This window comes from Dermacentor silvarum, chromosome 10, assembly GCF_013339745.2.
Source record: "Dermacentor silvarum isolate Dsil-2018 chromosome 10, BIME_Dsil_1.4, whole genome shotgun sequence".
NCBI classification, from domain to species: domain Eukaryota; kingdom Metazoa; phylum Arthropoda; class Arachnida; order Ixodida; family Ixodidae; genus Dermacentor; species Dermacentor silvarum.
This window is the reverse complement of record NC_051163.1, coordinates 35957853-35982597: the sequence shown is the minus strand read 5'-3', so window position 1 is coordinate 35982597 and position 24745 is coordinate 35957853.

Below are 24745 nucleotides of genomic sequence, written 5' to 3'. Positions count from 1 at the left end.
CACAACTTTAATATCACACAACGCTTATGTTTTCACACTGCTCCGTTAATAAGCTGCTAAGAGATGCCAACTGCAATTCATGCGGACGCACAGTGGGAGGTTTCGACGCAGTGATCTCACAAGGACGAAGGCGGTGTTTGATATTATGTCTAGGGAAGAATGGTTACAATAGCTCCGTGTATATTCACAGAAGGACCACACATCCATTTAAGGCTTTCTTTGCACCTTGTGTCCCCGTGGCACATAATCATTCTTGGGAACTCTAAAAATGGCCACAGCCAGTGGCACATACCTGATATAAAAACATCCAAGAGATTTAGAGATCCCGTTGAAGATCGCATGCTGTTCCGTTAATGTGTATCTGTCTTGTACAGATGTCCATAATATATGTACAGGATTTGTGTCGTGATTTATTGTTTGATTCCGTAGTACAGAAAGTACGCTTACTGGCGCAACTTCGCCGGCCGGTGAAGATTCAAAGCTTGCAACCGCGCGCGAAACCACGGTGGGCTGGCCAAAGAAAGCTTGCCCTCTTAATATCCTTTCGTGTCGCTGGGCAGGTATAGCGCTACACTGTCGGAAACAGGCCTCTTCTCTCCGGCCGCGGTTCAGAATAACGAGGCCCCGAGCGCACGACTGCTCTCGACAGCTTCTCCAAAGCCGCGTTGAATCCAGGGACAACGTTTTACAGAGAAGCTGGTATAAAAGGGACTTTTACGGTTTTTACGGCCGTTTTGGTGCTGCAACCGTGAAAGCTGAAGGCGCCGTCTAGGTCGGCATAATCACCCCATGATTGACTCCTCATTGGTTTGGCACACGTTAGATTGAGAGTGAGTGAGTGAGTTGAGTGAGTGGGTGAGTGAGTGAGCAGGTGAGTGAGGGCGGGAGTGATAATAGTAATAATAACTGTTTCATATTTGACAACGCAGCAGCTCTGCGGCACTGCGAATGCCTCAGGGAAACACCTTAACAGCTGCCTAACTAAAATTTCAAGTTTGCTGTGATTTGCGAATTAGTTCACACTTGTACTCTGCTTAGATAACAGGCGTCCTGGCATTCCGTGCTGATCGTGCAATGCGGTTTCCGCGAAATGGAATCAATCCCGCAATTCTGGGATACGCAGCAGAACACCGTCACCGTATAAATCCGAGGATAAAGCGCGGAAACTGGTTATAACGTCATTAAAGTAGCGCGTGCCAACCGACATATTTTTTTTCTTCTTGCTTATCAACGAACGTGCAGACTGGAAAGGTACATAACGACAAGGTTCACGCGAGACCGTAATTTCGACACAGCCATTTTGACACAGTCTCGCCTCTTCGGGACCAGAAAATAAGGGAAGAAACGAGATGTTACTAACGCTTGATTTACGCGTATAACAGCTCAGTCGCTCTACGTAAACAATGTTGGCGCCGAGGCACTTGTTATTGGCTGGTGGTTGAAGCGAAGCGACGATAACATTGGCACGCTACTTCGCTGGATCGATGAAAGACAACACTAACTAGACAACGTTGTTAGTCGAAGGAAGTTCCGCTGCACGCACGCGCACGCACGCGCACGCACGCGCACGCACGCGCACGCACGCGCACGCACACGCACGCACACGCACGCACGCACACGCACGCACACGCACGCACACGCACGCACACGCAAGCACACGCACGCACACGCAAGCACACGCAAGCACACGCAAGCACACGCACACACACACACGCACATGCACACACACACACACATGCACACACACACACACACACACACGCACATACACATACACATACACATACATCATCATCAGCCTATATTTATGTCCACTGCAGGACGAAGGCCTCTCCCTATGATCTCCAATTACCCCTGTCTTGCGCTAGCTGATTCCAACTTGCGCCTGAAAATATCCTAACTTCATTACCCCACCTAGTTTTCTGCCGTCCTCGAATGCGTTTTCCTTCTCTTGGTATCCATTCTATAATTCTAATGGTCCACCGGTTATCCATCCTACGCATTACATGGCCTGCCCAGCTCCATTCTTTCCGCTTAATGTCAATTAGAATATCAGCTATCCCTGTTTGCTCTCTGATCCACACCGCTCTCTTCCTGTCTCTTAACGTTAGGCTTAACATTTTTCATTCCATCGCTCATTGTGCGGTCCTTAACTTGTTCTCGAGCTTCTTTGTTAACCTGCAAGTTTCTGACCCATATCTTAGCACCGGTAGAATGCAATGATTGTGCTTTTCTCTTCAACGACAGTGGTAAGCTCTCAGTTAGGATACGGCAATGCCTGCCGTATGCACTCCAACCCGATATTATTCTTCTAGGCTGTCTGTATCCTTTCTTGTTAGGCAACTTTCTACTTTTCTTGTGGAGAACCAAGGTTGCTGTGCAATCCTTGTAGATATTTGCGAAGATATTAACGCATGCCCCTGTACTCCTTGATTACGCAATGCCTCTATGACTGCTGGTGTCTCTACCCAATCAAATGCTTTTTCATAACCTATATGAATGCAATATAGAGAGGTTGATTGTGCTCCGCAGATTTCTCTATTACCTGATTGATGACATGAATATGATCCATCGTAGACTATCCCTTCCTGAAGCCATCCTGTTCTCTTGGTTGACTGAAGTCAAGCGTTGCCTTGATTGTATTGGAAATTATCTTGGTAAATATTTTATACAATACTGAAAGCAAGCTAATGGGTCAATAATTCTTCAATTCTTCAACGTCGCCCTTCTTATGGATGACTATAATGTTGGCGTTCTTCCAGCTTTCTGGTACGCTTGGAAGTCCTGAGGCATTGCGTAAAAAGAGCCGCAAGCTTTTCAAGCATGATATCTCCTCCATATTTGATTAAATCGACTGTTATTCCATCTTCTCCAGCAGCTTTTTCTCTGGTCATGTCTTTCAAGGTCCTTTTAACTTCATCGTTAGTTATAGAGGGAGCCTCTCTATCCTGTTCATCACTACTTCGAATGAAAGTAGCTTGGCTGCTCTGGGAACTGTACAGGTCAGTATAGAATTCTTCCGCTGCTTTCACTATGTCATCGAAATTACTGATGATATTACCCTGCTTATCTTTCAGTGCGTACATCTTGCCTTGTTCTATGCCAAGTTTTCTTCTCACGGATTTAATGCTGCGTCCATATTTTACGGCTTGCTCAATCTTTTCCACGTTATAATTTCGGACACACACACACGCACGCGCACGCGCACGCGCACACGCGCACGCGCACGCGCACACGCGCACGCGCACGCACACACGCACACGCGCACGCGCACACGCACACACGCACACACGCACACGCACACGCGCACACGCGCACGCGCACGCGCACACGCACACGCGCACGCGCACACGCACACGCGCACACGCACACGCACACGCACACACACACACACAGACACACACACACACACACACACACGAATTGGAAAAGCTCACGCCTGGCATACGGCCCCTGCGAATTGATTTTGAGGGCACGCTGATGTTGCAATGCCAAAGACAACTGATTATATCGACGCGGCACCGGCGCCCCTCGCAACAGTCACTTCACCTCTGTTACATGCGTGATCCTGGGTGAAATTTTCTCACCGAACGCAAGCGCAAACTCCATCGCTTCCACTGAAACCAGTGCGCCGCATAGCGTGGGTAGAATTACTGAACCCGTTGCAATACAGCGCTACAAAATGTGTTGTCGGCATTAGTAAACTCCCTGAAGGTAATCCCTATATTCAGAAGCGCGGGAAAAAGAAGGTCCTGAATATATATGGCAGCCGGCGGCAAGGCTCACCTCACACCTTCGGCTTCACGCGAAGCCTTCAGGCATCACAAGTACACGAGTTGCTTGCGACGTTCACAGAAAGCCGGCGCTATATATATATAGGACGCGACAGGATAGGAAAGGAGCAAACAGACACTGCGTTGGCTCACAACTGCATGAATGTTTTGTCATGCTATGTCTTTCATGCAAAAAGACACAGTACCCGCTATGTGCTCGCACGGCAGGTACGCGCGCTTCCGCATCTGGCACGCGCTCCGAAAGCGTCAGGTTTTACGTTCGTTTGTGTCTAAGGGATTTCTTTCGCCTACGCAAACAAATTTTTGTTCCGTGTTTTCTACGTGTACGGCTTATCTGCCTCGAAATTAAATTCGCGCAGTCCGGTTCGATCACTCTACCAAGTTGCTTTGTAAGCGTCCGTACACAGCGTTTCATTTAATCTACGGTTGCGAATAGAACGATACTCGGGAAAGGTGCACGTTTATAGTGACGTACTCGTTCTATTTCCCTCACAGCGCGTCAGCGACACAATAAGCAGGCGAGCTGACGTGCGAACAAGTATGTGTAGCTCGCCTACGAGGTGGCGTTGGAGTCACAGTCGCAGTTCTCACCAGGGATTTACGTACGGTTAGGGTGGGGATGAATATTAATATGCAGAAGACAAAGATAATGTTCAATAGCCTGGCAAGGGAACAAGAATTCAGGATCGCCAGTCAGCCTGTAGATTCTGTAAAGGAGTACGTTTATCTATGTCAATTACTCACAGGGGACCCTGATCATGAGAATCAAATTTACAGAAGGATAAAATTAGGTTGGAGTGCATGCGGCAGGCTTTACCAAATCCTGACTAGGAGCTTACCAGTGTCGTTGAAAAGAAAAGTGTACAACCATAGCATTCTACCGGTGCTAACATATGGGGCAGAAACTTGGAGGTTAACAAAGAAGCTCGAGAACAAGCTAAGGACCGCACAGAGAGCGATGGAACGAAAAATCTTAGGTCTAACGTTAAGAGACAGGAAGAGAGCGGGGTGGATCAGAGAACAAACAGGGATAGCCGATAGTCCAGTTGACATTAAGCGGAAGAAATGGAGCTGGGCAGGCCATGTAATGCGCAGGATGGATAACCGGTGGACTTTATAGAGTTACAGAATAGATACCAAGAGAAGGCAAGTGCAGTCGAGGATGGCAGAAAACTAGGTGGGGTGATGAAGTTAGGAAATTTGCAGGCGCAAGTTTGAATCAGCTAGCGCAAGACAGGGGTAATTGGAGATCGCCGGAAGAGGCCTTCGTCCTGCAGTGGACATAGATATAGACTGATGATGATGATAATGATGAAGATCGTCTTATTTTGCACACTGTATAAGTACTTGCACTTTGTTCTATTTGCGAGAGATTTGTTCGAACGCGCTGAGTTATCGCAAATGCGGGAACAAGGACCTCTGTCAGTGAACATAAGGTCTTCTTGAAGACTGCTTTTGTCAGCATAAAAATACGCTACGTCGTCATTTTAGCATTGAAACATTTCAGCTTAAACAATATTCAAACATCACCAGCCATTAAAACATGCTGACCATGCAAATACTATAGGTAGCGGGAGAACTGTCATAATGAGAATTAGTAGGGTGGTTATACTGCGCGAGATACGTCACCAAGCTACTATCCCTCGACCTTGGTAAGATGTTTTGCGTATTTTTGCAGTTCATAACGCGTCTGATGACATCAGCTTTATGGTGCATTCATCGGTAACTTGATAGAACTTTCAAGGTGCCTTTCCTACGTTGAGGAATTACAGGAATGGAATTGAACTGCCCGACCATTCCCGGAGTGGGAATGGGCTAAGTTTTTTTCATTCCGAGCAATTGAGAGGAATGGCATTTAGTCTCTGTCTCCTCTTAAGATCTCAGGTTTCAAGAAATAAATCTCGATTTTAATTCCGAAACATCCCTCGCCATTCCACTGCTGTGAAGGTGGAGTACCAGCGAAACAGTTTAGCACACGACATAGAAGTGACATAGAATTTAGATCAAAGGTATGAACAAATTTTATTAACAGCGAAGCTGTTTAAAGCGACACTAAAGAGAAAAATGGTTTCTTCTGTATCAGTAGACTGTCCTTCCACAATACCGAAAACACCACTCTTACCGCGAGAAGCCGCTGGGTAAGCCCGAAAGAAACGAAATAAAAACAACACAGAAGGCGAGTGCTGACGGAAGCTTGAAGTTCCCGCACCAGCTCACCGTGACGTCATGGATTTTGACAGCGTTCTTCTAGCCAGGGGTTTAATGGTCTTCCAGGATAAAACTCCTCAAGTGGCGATGATTTGCGACTCGTAACGCTACAAAAAAAAATAATAAGAGAAAGAAGATAGTCACAACCCTCGCGGGCATCGTGCATTAAGGCAGTCAATTAAACATGGCCTTTGGACAGCATGGCGCACCTTCGGCTCATTTCACAAAACGTCAAACGTCACCGTTCGTCTTTCGAATGTGCTGTTGTCGGTGACTTGCAAGGATATATATGTATACCCTGTTCAACTAGAACACAATTTGCACAGATGCATCAGCCAAATACGTTCACTTATTTGCCATATCAGTGATGCGTGCAAAGTACCTGAGACAATACACGCAGCACATAATAACTTGTTGCTTGTCACCAGTATGACTTTGAACGGCAGGCATTGGTGTCTTCGTTAGCATCAAATAACAGCTGGCCGTTCGGTGAAAAAGTGTTACGGAACCCTTGGCCGGACATGTTGTCAACAAAGCGAACCATCAAGGTTCCCGTAGAATATTAAGTTAACACATGCGTAGGTTCAAGGATGGGAACGGGCCCTTCTAACACGAACGTGTACGGAATAGCATCCTACTGCCTGTCTTCATCACTACACCTCAGTCCCTCATTTTCCTCCTCTTCCCATTTCTTCTCAGTAGAGTAGCACTTTGGATGACTCCCTGCGTTTCTTCAATGTATTCTCCTCTGTCTCTCTCCCTCAATAAAGCTTCGCCTCAATTTCATTCCAGCCTTGGTGTTGCATCGACACGACTCTTCTGAAACTACGTGCGGCCTGAAGAACAAACAACTGACAATCTTTCAGTGCAGCTTAGCAGCAACGTCGAGTTTTCGACTGTTTGCACAAAATAAATTTCTGGTGTTTTTCTGAAATTATTATGTGGTTATGCAAATGAACTTGAACCCGTTCGCACCGTTTCGAGTCGTTATTTTTTTTTTCGCACCATAGTTGAACCGGTTCGGCACTGTTTTCGGTGAACCGAAACGAAACAAAGTTTTGGTTCGACGCTATGATTGTGGCTATGGCAGACGCCATTCGAGTGTGGTACCGGGTCACTGTTGACTACCTTGGGTTCTTTCTAACCTCCACCTCAATCTCAGTGCACGAAGGTCTTTGCGTTCCGCTCGAGTCGGAATGCGACCGTTGCCACTGGAACACGTACTCGTGGCTTCCTGCGAAAAACCCTCCATCTAGCGTGGCGAGTTCCCGATCTGCCACCAAGGCGCAATAAAACGCCAACATGGGGAATGACATTCGAGAGCTACTTCGGTCTAGTCGGTGTTGCTCCATATAGCTTAAGGCTTCTCGCACGGAATAATTAGGGCAAAATACATTTATGTGCCTGTCTGGGCTTTGTTCTTCATCGCTGAACGTTTTAGGATACAAAACCACCTTTACACAAAATCACGTAAGCACGTACAATGCGGTATGAGGGAGGGAAAGAGGGAGGGAGGGGAGGCGACGTTTAGCTGCGGCACCAAATGCGTGTTTATATAAAAAACTGCTTTAGCTTTATTATTACACAAAAACATGTTTTGTTAATTTTGAGGACTTACTATTGGATGCACAATTATATGAAACGTAAAAAGTATCAGCTGGCCGCTAAAGTTGGAGGGCAGATGACAAGATTATCGCTCGCTTTGGTACAACTTGCAGTCTGTTCTTGCTTTTCTTCGCTTGATTCTGCATTGTAGGTGAGTAAACTTTATTGAGATATGTAATATGGGTGAATGAAAGCCTTTTATGTAGATATTACTTTAAGAACACATTATTTGTGTAGCCATATCCACGTTTTAGACGAAGCCTCGTTCAACACCAGCTAACACAAGCCTCGCAGACGCATATCTCGTCATTCCCATGAGGCCACGACGCCCTTTAAGAAACTCGCATAGACGGTGGCGCCAGTTTGCCCTCTAGGTTTTGTAGTGAGAAACTCTATGCTATTACAGGCCGACCTCTCCTCCCTTCTCTTCATTAAAATCTGCTCTCTCTCTCTCTCTCTCTCTCTCTCTATGCTATTTCGCCGTGCCAGCGAAAGTTTCAGGTTCTACGCCCGACAGATAGATGTGGTTGCGGCATTACGATCCCGTTTCTGTAGTATTGTGTCATGCTGTTACCAATAACAGATTAAAAGACTTACGTCTATACCGAAATGCTTAGTCAATGTTATTTCGGCTCAATGAATAGTTGGAAAATTCATCATATAAGTGAAAATATATCACACACATGGCCAGGTGTTGTCTGACAGTTGTGTAAACTAGTGTCCACAAATAAATTGGGAGTCAAATCGGCTGCAATGACAGCGGTTGGCTTGTCGTATACTGTACAACTTTCCGCGAAGCTCTGTGTTTTAACTGTTTGTACCTGTCTCTTTAGGAAAGCCAGTCCCGAACAGAACTCGCACGTTTTCCTACGAACGTTAAGCCACGGCCGCTGGATAAAAAATGGCCGCGTATCTGCGTGCTTCGCTGCAAATGTCGTCGAAAGACGATAGTCTTCTGCCGGCGTTTCTGGCGTCTCTTCAGTAGCCCGGTACGCTTGCTTGGCCTCGCGGTCTTTGGCGGTTCTCGCGGCATGCGCTTCTGGCGTCTCTTGAGTAGCCCGGTACGCTTGCTTGGCCTCGCGGTCTTTGGTGGTTCTCGCGGCATGCGCTTCTGGCGTCTCTTGAGTAGCCCGGTACGCTTGCTTGGCCTCGCGGTCTTTGGTGGTTCTCGCGGCATGCGCTTCTGGCGTCTCTTGAGTAGCCCGGTACGCTTGCTTGGCCTCGCGGTCTTTGGTGGTTCTCGCGGCATGCGCTTCTGGCGTCTCTTGAGTAGCCCGGTACGCTTGCTTGGCCTCGCGGTCTTTGGTGGTTCTCGCGGCATATGCTTCTGGCGTCTCTTGAGTAGCCCGGTACGCTTGCTTGGCCTCGCGGTCTTTGGTGGTTCTCGCGGCATGCGCTTCTGGCGTCTCTTGAGTAGCCCGGTACGCTTGCTTGGCCTCGCGGTCTTTGGTGGTTCTCGCGGCATGCGCTTCTGGCGTCTCTTAAGTAGCCCGGTACGCTTGCTTGGCCTCGCGGTCTTTGGTGGTTCTCGCGGCATGCGCTTCTGGCGTCTCTTAAGTAGCCCGGTACGCTTGCTTGGCCTCGCGGTCTTTGGTGGTTCTCGCGGCATGCGCTTCTGGCGTCTCTTGAGTAGCCCGGTACGCTTGCTTGGCCTCGCGGTCTTTGGTGGTTCTCGCGGCATGCGCTTCTGGCGTCTCTTGAGTAGCCCGGTACGCTTGCTTGGCCTCGCGGTCTTTGGTGGTTCTCGCGGCATGCGCTTCTGGCGTCTCTTAAGTAGCCCGGTACGCTTGCTTGGCCTCGCGGTCTTTGGTGGTTCTCGCGGCATGCGCTTCTGGCGTCTCTTGAGTAGCCCGGTACGCTTGCTTGGCCTCGCGGTCTTTGGTGGTTTCTCGCGGCATGCGCTTCTGGCGTCTCTTGAAGTAGCCCGGTACGCTTGCTTGGCCTCGCGGTCTTTGGTGGTTCTCGCGGCATGCGCTTCTGGCGTCTCTTGAGTAGCCCGGTACGCTTGCTTGGCCTCGCGGTCTTTGGTGGTTCTCGCGGCATGCGCTTCTGGCGTCTCTTGAGTAGCCCGGTACGCTTGCTTGGCCTCGCGGTCTTTGGTGGTTCTCGCGGCATGCGCTTCTGGCGTCTCTTGAGTAGCCCGGTACGCTTGCTTGGCCTCGCGGTCTTTGGTGGTTCTCGCGGCATGCGCTTCTGGCGTCTCTTAAGTAGCCCGGTACGCTTGCTTGGCCTCGCGGTCTTTGGTGGTTCTCGCGGCATGCGCTTCTGGCGTCTCTTGAGTAGCCCGGTACGCTTGCTTGGCCTCGCGGTCTTTGGTGGTTCTCGCGGCATGCGCTTCTGGCGTCTCTTGAAGTAGCCCGGTACGCTTGCTTGGCCTCGCGGTCTTTGGTGGTTCTCGCGGCATGCGCTTCTGGCGTCTCTTAAGTAGCCCGGTACGCTTGCTTGGCCTCGCGGTCTTTGGTGGTTCTCGCGGCATGCGCTTCTGGCGTCTCTTAAGTAGCCCGGTACGCTTGCTTGGCCTCGCGGTCTTTGGTGGTTCTCGCGGCATGCGCTTCTGGCGTCTCTTGAGTAGCCCGGTACGCTTGCTTGGCCTCGCGGTCTTTGGTGGTTCTCGCGGCATGCGCTTCTGGCGTCTCTTGAGTAGCCCGGTACGCTTGCTTGGCCTCGCGGTCTTTGGTGGTTCTCGCGGCATGCGCTTCTGGCGTCTCTTAAGTAGCCCGGTACGCTTGCTTGGCCTCGCGGTCTTTGGTGGTTCTCGCGGCATGCGCTTCTGGCGTCTCTTGAGTAGCCCGGTACGCTTGCTTGGCCTCGCGGTCTTTGGTGGTTCTCGCGGCATGCGCTTCTGGCGTCTCTTGAGTAGCCCGGTACGCTTGCTTGGCCTCGCGGTCTTTGGTGGTTCTCGCGGCATGCGCTTCTGGCGTCTCTTGAGTAGCCCGGTACGCTTGCTTGGCCTCGCGGTCTTTGGTGGTTCTCGCAGGCATGCGCTTCTGGCGTCTCTTGAGTAGCCCGGTACGCTTGCTTGGCCTCGCGGTCTTTGGTGGTTCTCGCGGCATGCGCTTCTGGCGTCTCTTGAGTAGCCCGGTACGCTTGCTTGGCCTCGCGGTCTTTGGTGGTTCTCGCGGCATGCGCTTCTGGCGTCTCTTGAGTAGCCCGGTACGCTTGCTTGGCCTCGCGGTCTTTGGTGGTTCTCGCGGCATGCGCTTCTGGCGTCTCTTGAGTAGCCCGGTACGCTTGCTTGGCCTCGCGGTCTTTGGTGGTTCTCGCGGCATGCGCTTCTGGCGTCTCTTGAGTAGCCCGGTACGCTTGCTTGGCCTCGCGGTCTTTGGTGGTTCTCGCGGCATGCGCTTCTGGCGTCTCTTGAGTAGCCCGGTACGCTTGCTTGGCCTCGCGGTCTTTGGTGGTTCTCGCGGCATGCGCTTCTGGCGTTTCCTTTGTCTCACGGCGGGCTCGCTTGGCTTCAGGGTCTTTTCCACGCCTTTGGGCGCCATCTTCTGGAGTTTCTGTTTCCCGGCGTTTCCGTTGTGCCTGGCGGCCCTTGATTGCCCGTTCGGCACGAGCCTCCGGCGTCTCTTCTGCCGCCCGGTACGCTCGCTTAGCCTCTCGGTCGCTGACGATTCGCGCGTCGCGCACCTGGTCTGTGTCCTGTTGCCTCCGGGTGCGCCTCGACTCACGATCTTGGGCTAGCCGCTCGGCTCGTTGCTCGGACGTTTCCTGGGCACGCTTGAGACGACGAGCGTCGGCACGCCGGCGCTTCTCCGCTGCAATTTGGTCGTCGGTCTTTTCCCTGCGTTGTCTGGGCATGTCTTGTAGAATGGGTTGTATTTCATCAAGCGGCCATTTATGTTTTGCCCTGCCTCAGACAGCGCTTCCTTTATGTTGAATCGGCCGCATCTGGCTGGCATTGATAAAATTGAGGAGGCGCTGCGTGAGACATGGACGCCATCAGGCAATACATCGGGAAACATGAGCTTGTGCAGAGGGTTTCTTTCCTCCATGGCAGAGGGCGCTCGTCGGCGCGCAGTCGCGGAAACACGAGCTTGTGCAGAGGGTTCCCTCCCTTCGTGGCAGACGTCGTTCGTCGGCGCGCATAGCATGGCATTTTCAGCGCAGCTTAAGAAACTAGGGTCTTTAGACTTACGTATCTATGTATTTTCTATTAAAGGAACACACCTCCTAATACTTACCTAGTGATATTGCGCCTCAGATATGCGTAATATTTACTTTTTGATCGATAACGTTCACAAGTATGAACAGCCGTACCAGTTTAAGTAGTGTGGGCGGTAAGCAAGTGGTCCAACTTTGGCCGGGTGGCTGAATCGGTTGACAGACAGACAAACAGAAAGACAGACAGACAGACAGACCAAATTTTCAGCGTTTAAGTTCCCCAATAAAGACTATCGTCTTTAAAACGTTGCGAGGAGAGAAGGCGGTAAAGACTTCCGACGCTGCTCGACGAGTTTCCCATTCTGGTCTCGTCGAACACCTCCAAGCCGCCCCCAGAGGTCCTGACAACAGTCACCAACGCCGTGCGCGTTCGGTGCGAACGCGGGCAAAACGGCGACGGCGTCGACAACAGTTCTGCGCGTTGCTGCTGCATGCCCAAGTTTACACAGCTGATAAAACTACTATCTTTCCTCCGTATAGCTCTATACTAAGTTGCTGTTGCAACTGATGCTTCGCCTTTCGGGTGAAACTGCGACTTTTTCATTTAGAAATACGGCAGAGTCGCTTGACTCCAAGCAGGAGTGGACGCAAAAAAGAAAGAACATCAGAGAACACATCAACAACGGCAATAAGAACCAAATACAGGAAATCAAGGTGTGAAACAGTATAAGAACACCTTCACCCACGCATTTTCTTCAAGTTTGTAGTAAATACGTCCACTATGGGACTATCGATAATATGTTTCGGCAATTTGTTCCAAGCGCTTATGGTATTCAGAAAAAACGAATATTTAAAATCATCGTTTTGAGCGCTGTATTCCTTGATCATTTTCCCATTATCAAAACGCAAGCTTGAGCGCTGAGTGTGGCGGCTAATGAAATTGGGATTGTTAATTTGTTTGAAGTTGTTATATATTAAGTACAAATAATTTCACTTTCATAGGGGCTTTTGAAGGCTTGCGTCAAATGAACCAGACAGATTTGAAAGCCTTGGTGCAGATTGTATTAATATGAAGATCCCAACTCAGATTGTGTGTAATTGTAACTCCGAGATATTTAACAGCCGGTGATTCCTTAAGTACAATGCCATCTGCAGAATAAGAATGTCGCAAAACGGTTTTGTTCCTGCATATACGGAGGAATAAGCACTTGTCAGCGCTTAAGAACATGTTCCATTTCATGCTCCAACTTGAAACTTCAGCGAGGGCTTACTGAAGTGTAATTTGACCAGCCACAGATTAAACAAGAGCCGTAAAGAACGCAGTCGTCTGCGAATAGCTTTATCTTAACATTGCTGTGTATAACATTCACAATATCATTAACATAAATGAGGAATAAAATCGGACCCAAAACTGACCCTTGTGGCACCCCTGATGTTACTTGTAGCGTCTCCGAGCAGTGCTTGTCAACTTGGACATACGGTACCTGTTTTGTAGATAAGCCCTAATGAATTCGATAAGTGCGTTATTTATTCCAATGGCGTAGAGTTTCTGTAAATATTTATTATGGGGCATTTTATCAAAAGCTTTTGCATAGTGCAAACACAAAGCAACGATCTGTTCTTTGTTATTATTTGAGAGTGAAAAATAATGGCATACACTTAGCAGCTGCATAGCAGTCGACAAACCACGCCGAAAACCATGCTGGGCGCCTGATAACAGTCTGTGTTCTTCGAGAAATGCGGTCAAGTGTCGGCAAATTACATGTTCTAATATTTTGCAGCTTGTTGAAATCAAGGAGATTGCGCGGTAATTGAATAAGCACAAGCCATCAGTTGACTTGAATATGGGAATGATACGAGCACCCCTCCAGTACGTGTGACGTCGCGGTATCATCACATTCCAAAAAAAAAAAAAAGATATCCTGTGCACCAGCAGTGCTCTTGCAGTTTTCGCACAGGGTTATTCCCAATATCCCAAGGTCATCCCAAGATCAGCGCAATTAATTTCATCTCAGGTTTGCCACGAAACACTCGAGCACACGTAAGATTCTGAAAAGTTTCCGCAGCTATCGCGCCGACTGTGCTGTCAATTTAAAGGTACACCAAATGATGGATTTATTCTTTTATCATTTTCATGTTTTTTTTCTTTTTGTTCATTTCAAGCACGGCCTGTCAATGCGTAATACTCTTTTTTTTTTCGCTGCATTGTCAAACTATCTCAGATCGTGAAATCTGATAAGAAGACCGATAATTTTGAGCCCTGAGCCCGACGCTTGAAATTTGAATTTTCAGCCCCTGCTAATACATTCGAATAATATATTTAGGCACAGTTTTAGTGGGTGCGGGCACAAACTACTCGAAAATTTGTGTTTTGCACAAGACATACGTCCCATATGCTTTTGACAACGACAGCGTCCGCAGCCTTCGCCACTCTTGGAGCGTGATTGCTCGGAAACCTCTGCGACTGTTTGAACATTACGTTTACCAGCTTCTTCTTCTTTTTCTTTTTTTGGGTAAGCTACACTGGGACTTGCGCACACGCCAGAACTGGGCAATTTGGGTCAAGGCCGTAAACTAGCGACAATCTCTACACGCCGAACTTGCAGCGCAATTTCACCGAACAGCGACTATACGCTCTTTTTGGGAGACAGCCTTCTTGCATGGTAGAGTGGTCCAGATTAACCCTCCGTCACTGGCTAAACTGCAGAGTTTTACAATACCCCCGTTTGTAGATCGCACGCAGAAAGTTGCGTGTCAGCCAAGCCGTAAAATGGTTTTTATGGCACCCCGAGTAATAGTTACGGCCAGCAGTAACGATGTTGACGTACACCGCACAGGCTTCGCTCGACCCCTAGCAGCCAGCTGACGAGGCAGTGAAAAACAAAAGAAAAAAAGGACGGCTTTAAAAATTCAGGCGCCGTCGCCATGCTGGGCTTGTTTTGCGTATCTTGGCGCTGAAATCTAAGCAGCTGCGGTCGTTAACTTATTTTTACTGTTGTTGAAAGTGTCGCGTGATCGCGGGTGTGCTTCACAAAAGCAGGAGGAAAAAAAAAAAAAACCCCGCCGCGGTGGTTCGGGAGATATGGCAAAACGCTGGTGGTACAAGTGCTGTCTGAAACATGGCGGTCATGACATTCCTCCGGCTCCACAATCACTTCCTGCGCATGCAGCCCGCAAAAGCATGACCTTCGGATCTGTTTCTGTCACTCAGTAGTCAACCGTCACTGAGACTTGCATGCGGACACCGCAAATCGGGGAGTCTAACGTCCCTAAACGGCGCAGTGGGTTACCAGTGATGGCGTATGCGCAGGGTGCCAGAATGCTTTTGACCACCTGGTGTACTTTAACGTGCACCCGGAGCGCTGTACAAGAGCGTTGGTGCACCGACGCGATACAGCTTCGTAGAATGATTGATTTTATTGGATTTAGTTGCATTTTACAGAACCCCAGCTTGGTCAAAATAAACCAGAGCCGCGCGCCCCTGACAGCCTCGTACAACTCTCTATACAGTTCAACTGTGGGCTATTGAAACAAATAATTAAGTGAGAAGACTTTCTTTCCAGAGTCCATACCAGGAATTACAGGTATTTTATCCGTTTTTGAGCAGCACACAAACTGGCAACCACCATAGAACGAGCACGGGAGAAGCGCAGGTCTAACAACTGAATCTTTTATTTGGAAGCAACAGAGCATACAATAATTGAAAAGGGACGCGCCACGGTTGCTCAGGGGAATATGGCGTTGCTCTGCTGAGATCGAGGTCGTGGGTTCAATCCCGGCTGTGGCGGACGAGTTTCAATGGGGGCGAAATGCAAAAAAAAAAAAAAAAAAAAAAAAAAAAACCGACCGTGTACTTAGATTTATGTGAACGTTAAAGAACCCCAGGTGGTCAAAATTAGTTCAGATTTCGCTACTGCGGCGTACCTCAATCAGATCGTGGCTTTGGCACGTAAAACCACAACATTAAAGCATTTATTCAATTACTGAAAAAGGAAGTATGTGGGTCACGTGCATATGATGCTCTAGACACGTTCACTCAGGACTGCGGACACGTGAAACCGCAGAGGCGTACAATATTACGAAGAATAAAGGACGTGTGTGTAAGCCAACCTTCGGTTTCTTTATCAAACGACATGATCGCTTTTATCGATCGGTCTTCAATGTGTGCCAAGTATCATACACGTGGCCCGCATCCAGATATTTTTCGAAGATTATATAGCGTGCTGCTTCCAAATGAAAATTTCAGTTGTTAGTCGTGCGCTCATCCCGTACTCTTCCTGTTGTCCTTGTCAGTGTCCTTGTCCTTCTGCTGGTATCTTGGTTCAATAACACATGGCATCTTCGCATAGCGATGGAGTAGAGTACTTGCTTACGTGCCTTTCTTTTTCTTGTACACACAATGCATGTGTAGCTATTGTCGTGGGCAGTAAAACGACATAAATTTGAAGCAGCAAGTTCTACGACATGATCGCTTAGACCACTTGGGAGGTAAATTATTTTAAACGCTCCGCGGTAGCTCAGTGGCTATGGTGTTCTGTTGTACACGAGGTCTGGAGTACGAATCCCGGCTTCGGCGGCCGCATTTCGAGGGGGCGGAATGCAAAAACGTTTATCTACCGTGTTTGGGTGCACTTAAAGAACCGCAGTTCGGTGCGAATATATCTGCAGCACACCACTATACGTGACCCTCATAACGTTTGCATTTGCTTGAAATGTTTAACCTCAAAGCTGAAAAAAAAATATGGCGTAGCTTCCACTGGAGGCGCAATGCTAAAGAGACAACGGAGCTGATGGGCACCTAGCTGTAGTCCTGGCTTTTGGGCTAGGCTAAGCACTACCAAGTCATCCTCAGCATTTTCCGGAATTTATTGATTACTGATCGATTAGCTATTGACTGCCTATCGATTGGCTATCGCAAGGTATTGGCCACGTATTTGGGCTAGGCTAAGCACTACCAAGTCATCCCCAGCATTTTCCGGAATTTATTAATTATTGATCGATTAGCTATTGCTTGACTATCGATTGGCTGTTGATGACTGACTAAGCTTAAGTAGTCCCAACCATGCTTAGCTAGACTTAGCGCCAGGCTCAGCTTCGATTGTTCACAGGGGTATGTGCCATTGATCTGGGACCCTTTCTGCACTGCCTCCAGGATCGGCCCACATTTTCTGTTGACGACAGACGGATTACGCTCGACATAAACAGCTCCGCTGTTAAAATTAAGATGTCGTCGACGAACCGCACAGAGTCCCAGTAATCCCGCAAATGGCCTGAAAACTTTGAAAGAAGGGACAAAATGTGGGTACTTCCATTGATTTCCTCGCAACCGTGTCACCCGTAACTATGCATATATGCATGCAGTCTCGCCGTATAGGACACGGTTGACTGGAGTCTACGTGCGCTTGGTTAACGAGGGTCAACGTGCCCATATAATAAACCTGATTAGTAACCTACGAAGGCCGAATCTTATATAGCATTTCGAACCTAATTCCCAACATCCTTCAATTCCGTACAACGCGACGTGCGCGGTGACCCACTCTCTCACCACCTATTCGCTCGTTCATTCGACAAGACTTAAAAGAAAAACGAGGGACGAAAGGAGCGAGCAAGTATTACCCGCATATTGGCGTGATAATACAGACATGATAAGGGCCCGAATCAGAGCTTGTTGCTATGCCTTACGCTCTCGGAGCCATTGGTTTTTTTTTTTTTTTGTATGAACATGGCCGTGTCACGATTAAGTTTTACAGCTTTCTCAAACCTTTTTTCCCTTTTTTTTCTTTTTTTTTTGTTCCCCAGGATCGTGTCCGCGTGTAGAAAAAAACTATCATCATCAGCTCGGGATTGGCTCCATGTGCGCGGTGGTTTGGCACCATGTCCGTTGCGGTTTCCCGCCAGTTGTCTTAGCAAAGGTGTCAAAACGGATGATGGATGGCCCATTGTAATACCCTCTCCACCGCCGATGCCTCTTTCACAAGTGGCGCGGCGGCGGCACGTCCCGCCCCTTTGTTTCGTGACGTAGAGATCGCGCTGCTATCAGCAGTTGCCCCTTAGGACTCGCTATGGGACGGACGCTCGTTTAACCACATCTTCCAGGATCCTGACGATGCCGTGCAGTCTGCCGCAGCTATGAACACTGTGGCTCATGCGCTAGTCTATGACGACGAGGTGGACTTGGCGCAGCAAACGCACCACTTGGCCATCGCGCCGGGCGAAAACAAGACGCCGGTGTCCTCGCTTTTTGACGAACTAGCTGAAGACGATGAATATAGTCAATAATAATAATATATAAATTCACTATAGCAATATTCACTATAGCAGGCCTACCATAGCCACAGCTTCGCTGGCTGCCATCTTGAAGGGCTCTGATTTTTTATTTTATTTTAATTAATTTTTTTTGGGGGGGGGAGCTTGGAGTGCATTTGCGCAATGATGTAATTTGCGTTTGCTCTGTGTCGACTGATAAATAGGCGCGTTTTTCAGAGCACAGACTTCAGTTTCAAGTAGCGCTCGTCCTGACGGGTATTCCTTTCTTGTGGTCAGATTTTTTTTTCATTTTTATTGTTTTTTGCGCTTGAACTCAATTATTAATCCTACAAACTCGCCCAAATTTCAGTTCTTGTACATATTCTCCGGCTAGCGAGTGAAAGGGCGGCGCCCGCTCACGCGGTAGCAGCCGTTGCATGCAACTGCCATAGCGCGCGCCGCCGCCCGTAAGGTAATCCCGAGCGCAAAGCCACGGCAGCATAACGAAACGGGCCTTGCCGCCCCGCTCGTCGATTAATTAGGAAATGTCGCGCTAACGGCGCCCTCTGCCGTTCCCTTGGTTGCGCGCGTTCTCCGTCAAAACGGGTCGAGCCGTCAACGTGCGCGCACGCATAGGGTGGAAAGGGGCACGTAGGAGTGGAAAGGGGGGCGGTGTTTCTTTGTTCGCTCTGCCCGCTTTCACCGCTAGTGTTACCGAGGAGAACGAAAGATGTATCGACCTTCCCCACGCACATCCCCTCTCCCGACACCCGTTCGATCTGTCTTCGCGCCAAACAAAAGAAAGCAGCAAAGTCGAAAAGGCGGCACGGTAACACCCCGCCATTTTGGTGGTTTCGCGTTCCACGAAGTGGCTGAAACGCCTTAGTCGGAAGCGGTAATCCCCGCTTCGCGTTTGATTTCGTTGAAGGACTCTGAAGGACACTGACGTACCGACCGACTGGTAGAGCGTATGTTCAGTAGGATGAATGAATGAACATTTGGGGGACAGTCGTCGTCTACTTCTCGATCTATCTTCAGCAGGTTCCTACTTTGCGTGGTTATTTCGAAGTTCTTAAGTATCCGTATCTCGTTGCAGAAGTCAACTTCGTCATCGCAGTCATCGTCGTTATCGTCGTCATTATCCTATAGCATGACGGTTGCAGGCCGAAGGCCCCTCCCTGTCTTGCACAAGCTGACTAGATCCTTATTCCAAATTTTACCGCAGGTCTCCGTGTAAAATGTCTCCCATTTCTAAATAAATGCACGTATCTCTCTCGATCACTCTAGTTTTGTTAACGCAAACAGCACACTTGCCAATTCTTAACGTTGAAATCAAGCCGACGGTGCAATGATTCGAACCTCTAGGTTCATGCTTAACCACACAATGACACAGCCGCTAAAGTGTTTCTTGCTGTGGCTAAACGTCTCTATCGGTAATTATGGCGCAGCTTGACACGCGCTGTGAAAGCAAGGCGTAATTCAAGATGAAGAACTTGAATTGCAACGATGTGATAAAGGCTCAAAACGAAAGAGTTTGGCGCGCTGGTTCAAATTCATATTTGTAAGTAGTGCAGTAGGGTATAACGGGTAAAAGAAATTCACACGGGTGAACCCGCGCGAACTTCCGCAAAATGTCGAGAGCGAGCGTGTTCTTCGGATGGGCTTCATTCGAATGTGAAGGATGTTCCTCGTGCCTCACTTTGTGTTTGTATTCCTGCGCTGCTCCTCAGCGATGATGAACAACCAACAAAAGCCCAACGATACGCTGTTTAACAAACAAAAAACGCATACACAGTTGGAAATCTCCGGCAAATCTCTTTTAGCTGGTGCTGGCAATACCAAAACACCTTAAAGGCTACGTTCGCATCTCTCTGAGCGCTGGTAGGCACTTGAGTTTAGTCATTCATCTTCGGTCAAGAGATAGCTCGCATAGAAGTCAAGAAGGTCCGGATGGTCTTGAAGCTTTTCGGGCGCTAGGTAGGAGCTTTATAAATACGCGTTCTACCACTTTTAGAATGCAGTATACGCTATCACTATACGCTATCACAATATAGGCTAGTTTTATAGTCGACAGGACCGCATTCAGTAACCAGTATCCTCAAAGTGAGGGTACAGGCATAGAAACCTTCGCTTTAAAAGGACATAGAGAGTAAGATTGGCAAGGTGGCAAGGCGCCAGCAGTTTCTTTTGTGACCAGAAAACAAAAGAAAAGAAAAGAAACAAGTGACAGTTCTCTTGAATCGCACTCACTGTTGTTTTGGGTACAAGGTAACACTGCTTACAACTCCCCCGCATAAATGCGGACGTCCCAGCCGCATACCCGCGTGGTTGCGACGTCCACATTTAACCTATACGATAACCTTACACGCGGAAAGCTTATCTGCAATTGCAGCCCGGCCTTTTACTGGTAATCAAACCCAATTTTGTACTCAGAACCAGAACGAATGCCTTGGCCGTCGAGATAAACCTCCACGGCCGAGACCGTTTGCCCGGCGGCAAGCGTCACCGTAGGGGCAATGCGTCATCGCCCGCTGCGACAGCGAGAGCGCGTCACAGGCGACGGCGAAGCACGTCTCCCAATTAGCGCAAAAACGTCGAGCGTCAGAGCACTTTTGTGTTCGAAACAGTGTTCTGCTCTCTTCTCAGCTAGCATTCAGAAACGACTACTTACGGAGTTGTTTCTCCTTCTTTCTGTTTTTTTTTCTTTCCCGTTATTTTTCGGCTCCTGTATGTATCACACCTATCGAAGCATGTCGCTAAAGCCAAGGGCATCGGGGAGGGCACTTTGATGTCAACAAGGGCGACGTAGCGTAGAGGCAGGCTCTCAGACAGCACCGTCTAGATAGCGCAAGGCCTGTTCACTCCGATCCATGACGGCATGTTACGTGGCCCGACGTTTCCATTGGCAAGGCTGGCGTGACGAAAGCGGTGACGACAAAATCACTCCTGCTTACTCGGGAGCATTCCCATTAGATGCTATGACAGTCGGGCCAGGCTGTCGGGCCAGGCGTTGCCGCTAAAGCCAAGGGCGTCGGGGAGGGCACTTTGACGTCAACAAGGGTGACGTGGCGTAGAGGGACGCTCTCAGACAGCACCGCCTAGATAGCGCAAGTCCTGTCCACTCCGGTCATGACGGCATGTTGCGTGGCCCGACTTTTCCATTGCCAAGGCTGGCGTGACCAAAGCGGTGACGTCAAAATCACTGTTGCTTACTCGGGAGCATTCCCATTAGATGCTATGACAGTCGGGCCAGGCTGTCGGGCCAGGCGTTGCCGCTAAAGCCAAGGGCGTCGGGGAGGGCACTTTGACGTCAACAAGGGTGACGTGGCGTAGAGGGACGCTCTCAGACAGCACCGCCTAGATAGCGCAAGGCCTGTTCACACCGATCCATGACGTCGTGTTACGGGGCCCGACTTTTCCATTGCCAAGGCTGGCGTGACGAAAGCGGTGACGTCAAAATCGCTGTTGCTTACACGGGAGCATTCCCATTAGATTCTATGACAGTTGGACCAGGTAGCATGATGTCATGGATCGCAGTGAAGAGGCCTTGTGCTATCTAGGTGGTGTTGCCTCAGCATCTGTGAACGCCTGCAAGCTCATTTCGTTCCATCGGCGTCCGCCTAAGCTAGCCCGCCGGAGCCCATTGAGAGTGATGTCAACGACAGCGATTCTACAAGAATGAATGCCCAACTGGTTCGTGGCGTTAGTATCAATAAAATTAGATTAAGGCAGAATGAAGATACGCATTGTATGAACACTGTTGTGAGACATATATTTAGGCTTAGATGGGACAATTAGAGTTCTCTCTTCCAGCACAGCAGTTCAATGCTCTAACCATTACGACACGATCACACGCATACTTCTCCCGTGCCAAAGTCATGCTTTGAAACGTCTGGCGCATCCTTCACGTGCCAGTTTCTCACATTCTTCACTCGTGGCAACTAGCGCTTTCAGACGCTACTACCTTCGGGGTCGGCCCACATTTCGAAAGCGAAGCTCTGTTTGCCTACTATCCTGGTCGGGTTAACACCGAGTAGGTTCCTTCTGATTCTTGAAGAAAAAAAAAATAAGAACGGGCAAGTTTGCACTCGGTCCTGCAAAGCTTAGGCACAGCGAAACTCTCGATCCTCAAGTCTTACTGGCTGCTACTGCTAGGTATTAACCTGGTTGCTGCTAGATCTTTATTTGGTTTAACTTAACTACGCATGCAGGGGAAGGTATTCTCGAGCGATCATTACCATACGGCGGCTTTTGCTGCCTGTGCCGATGCCGCCTTCAACCGCATTTCTTCTTGCAACAGTCCAACGCGCTCAGCGTCTGTCACGACTTTTTCAAGCGAAGCTTGTATACGCTAGCCTGCGCCGGCGATGTAACGCTAAACACAGCTGTTCTAAGAGCTGCACAGGCACCTACTCGTACCACTGCTTTCGCGTTCATAATCGTCGTCTGCTTCCACAGCTGGCTGCGTTGCCACTAATCATTCCAGCATAGAATTTCACTTCCCTTCTGTCGTCGTAATGAGGAGGCCGCGCTTACGGGGGTAAGAGTCATTCATTGTCTTAGGTAAGGGACATATTTAATTTGAAGAAAGTTCATGGAAATCCATCTAGAATGAACGCGCTCTGGAAAGGGCTCGTCGTCAACGTGACGATTCTAGCGTGAGGGCTTTCGAAGCCCAAGCGAAACGTCAGCGAAGAGCCTCGGACTCCGAGTTGAGGGAGCGCGACGCTCAGGCCAAACGTCAGCGTCGTCTAGCCCTCCAGGAGCCCGACAACGGTGGTGCACGCCTCGGCAACGCAGCGGCAGCTTTCCCGGTGTGACGGCCAGGTTTCAACGCGAGTTTCTCAACCGGAACTTTGGAGCCAGTTGCAGTGAGTGTGACCTGTTGTGGTTCGAGCACAGCGTGGTACTCGTCAGTGCAATTCATTCGGAAGAACCAAGGAGGTTTAAAAAAAAATTGCCTCCATGGGAAGAACACTGAAGAAACACACGACAAAGCTTCGCTTACCCCCATCTTGACGGGGGAGGGGCTACAGATTTTTTCTTCTTGTCGCATCGAAGTAGTCGGCTGCAAATGTGCGGCCTTAGGTCTCCTTATCTGCCTTTTCAACGTCGCTATTGGAAATGACAAATAAAACTTCAGCGTACTAGAAGTTACAGCTTTAGTAATATTGTGAAGAAACATTAGGAAGAACTCGGAAGCAATATTTTTTGTGAATTGTTTGGAGAGTAACTAGCGTATGAAAGGCGGCCCAGTACTCGGGGATGAGGGCGGGATGAAGAATTTCGGGAGGCTCTAAGATTTTTGAAATTCTTGCAAGTAGATTCAATTCCGACAGTTTGGAGATAATTCGAGCCAGCGATTGGACGCATGTGTGTAAAACAATCAGGTGTTTTAAAACGAAGTTTTCTATGTATCACTGGATTCGGACGTGAGCGCCCGAATCAGTGATACTATATTATAAGGATGTTTATTGGATGGCACTTGAAGCAGCGCATGGGCGACTATCCAAGAAGCGCAGCACGGGCTCTCAGCACGAGCGGCGCTCGAGAGCCGAAGGATACGACCCACTAGAACCCCGCAGGGGCGTCTGCGCAAGCAGGCGTTTGGTGAGTTGCGCCACCACGTACCCGAGCACAAGAGGGTTGGGCCCTCCCGCGCTTAACCGTGCGTGGCTTAGCCGTGTCCGGGGAAAAGGGGATCCTGGAGGTTGAGCCGAAGCCGGGTGTTTGGACCTTTATGGCCCCCCGGCGGAGGCAACACACCTCTTTGGCCTCGGCTTCACGTAGACGGCACCCCCGGACTGACCCACCCGGGGGAAATCGGTAGTTGCCTTTTCCTGTCTCTCTCTCCAATCTGCGTCTTTCCCTATCACTTTTAATCTTTCCTGTCTTCTCATCTTTTCCATTCACTTCAACTTTTCCTGGCGGCAAGGGTTAACCTGGTGTGGCTGTCCTACCTTGGGTATACCATATTAGGTTATAGTAACGGCATACTGCTGGCGCTGTGCAGACTTGTTTACATGTTCTGCCACGTCCCCTTGTTGGGCTCCGTGGTGGGTGGCAGACGTCGTTGCCGAATAAACCACTTCTTTCCATGGGATCCTCAAACCCGTTTACAACCGATCGTGCCTCGAAAAGGGTACGCACCGACGCAACCTCGCTATTCTGGCCCAAAAATAAAGAAACTTTCCCGAAATTTCACGTCCTTCACTGTGAGCAACCATCTACGAAAGCTAGAGCAATTTCCCCATTTCTTGTGGCCAAGTGCCTAAAAGAGACCATTGGAGCTGGGTATAAGGCAACAAAAATGGCAACCGGAGATTTGCTCCTCGAACTAAAAGACAAGGAACAATACAACAAACTCGCACACCTCGTAGCCTTTGGTAACATCCCTGTTTCTGTAAGCGAACATCGAACAATGAACACAGTAAAAGGTGTAGTATCAGACGAAGACCTAATGACATTGAATGAAGAAGAACTCCTGGATGGATGGAAGGACCAAGGGGTAATCCATGTGCAGCGCATCAAAATCAGACGGAATGACAACGAAATCCCAACAAAGCATTTAATACTAACTTTCAGTTCAACTACTTTACCCGAGACTCTTGAAACCGGCTACGTAAAACTTAATGTTCGACCATACATTCCGAACCCGCGACGTTGCTTCAAATGTCAACGATTTGGTCACGCATCCCAGAGCTGCCGAGGGCAGCTTATGTGCGCAAAGTGCGGCACAACCGGTCACTCTTCTGACGATTGCAATAATGACGAGGTACATTGTGCTA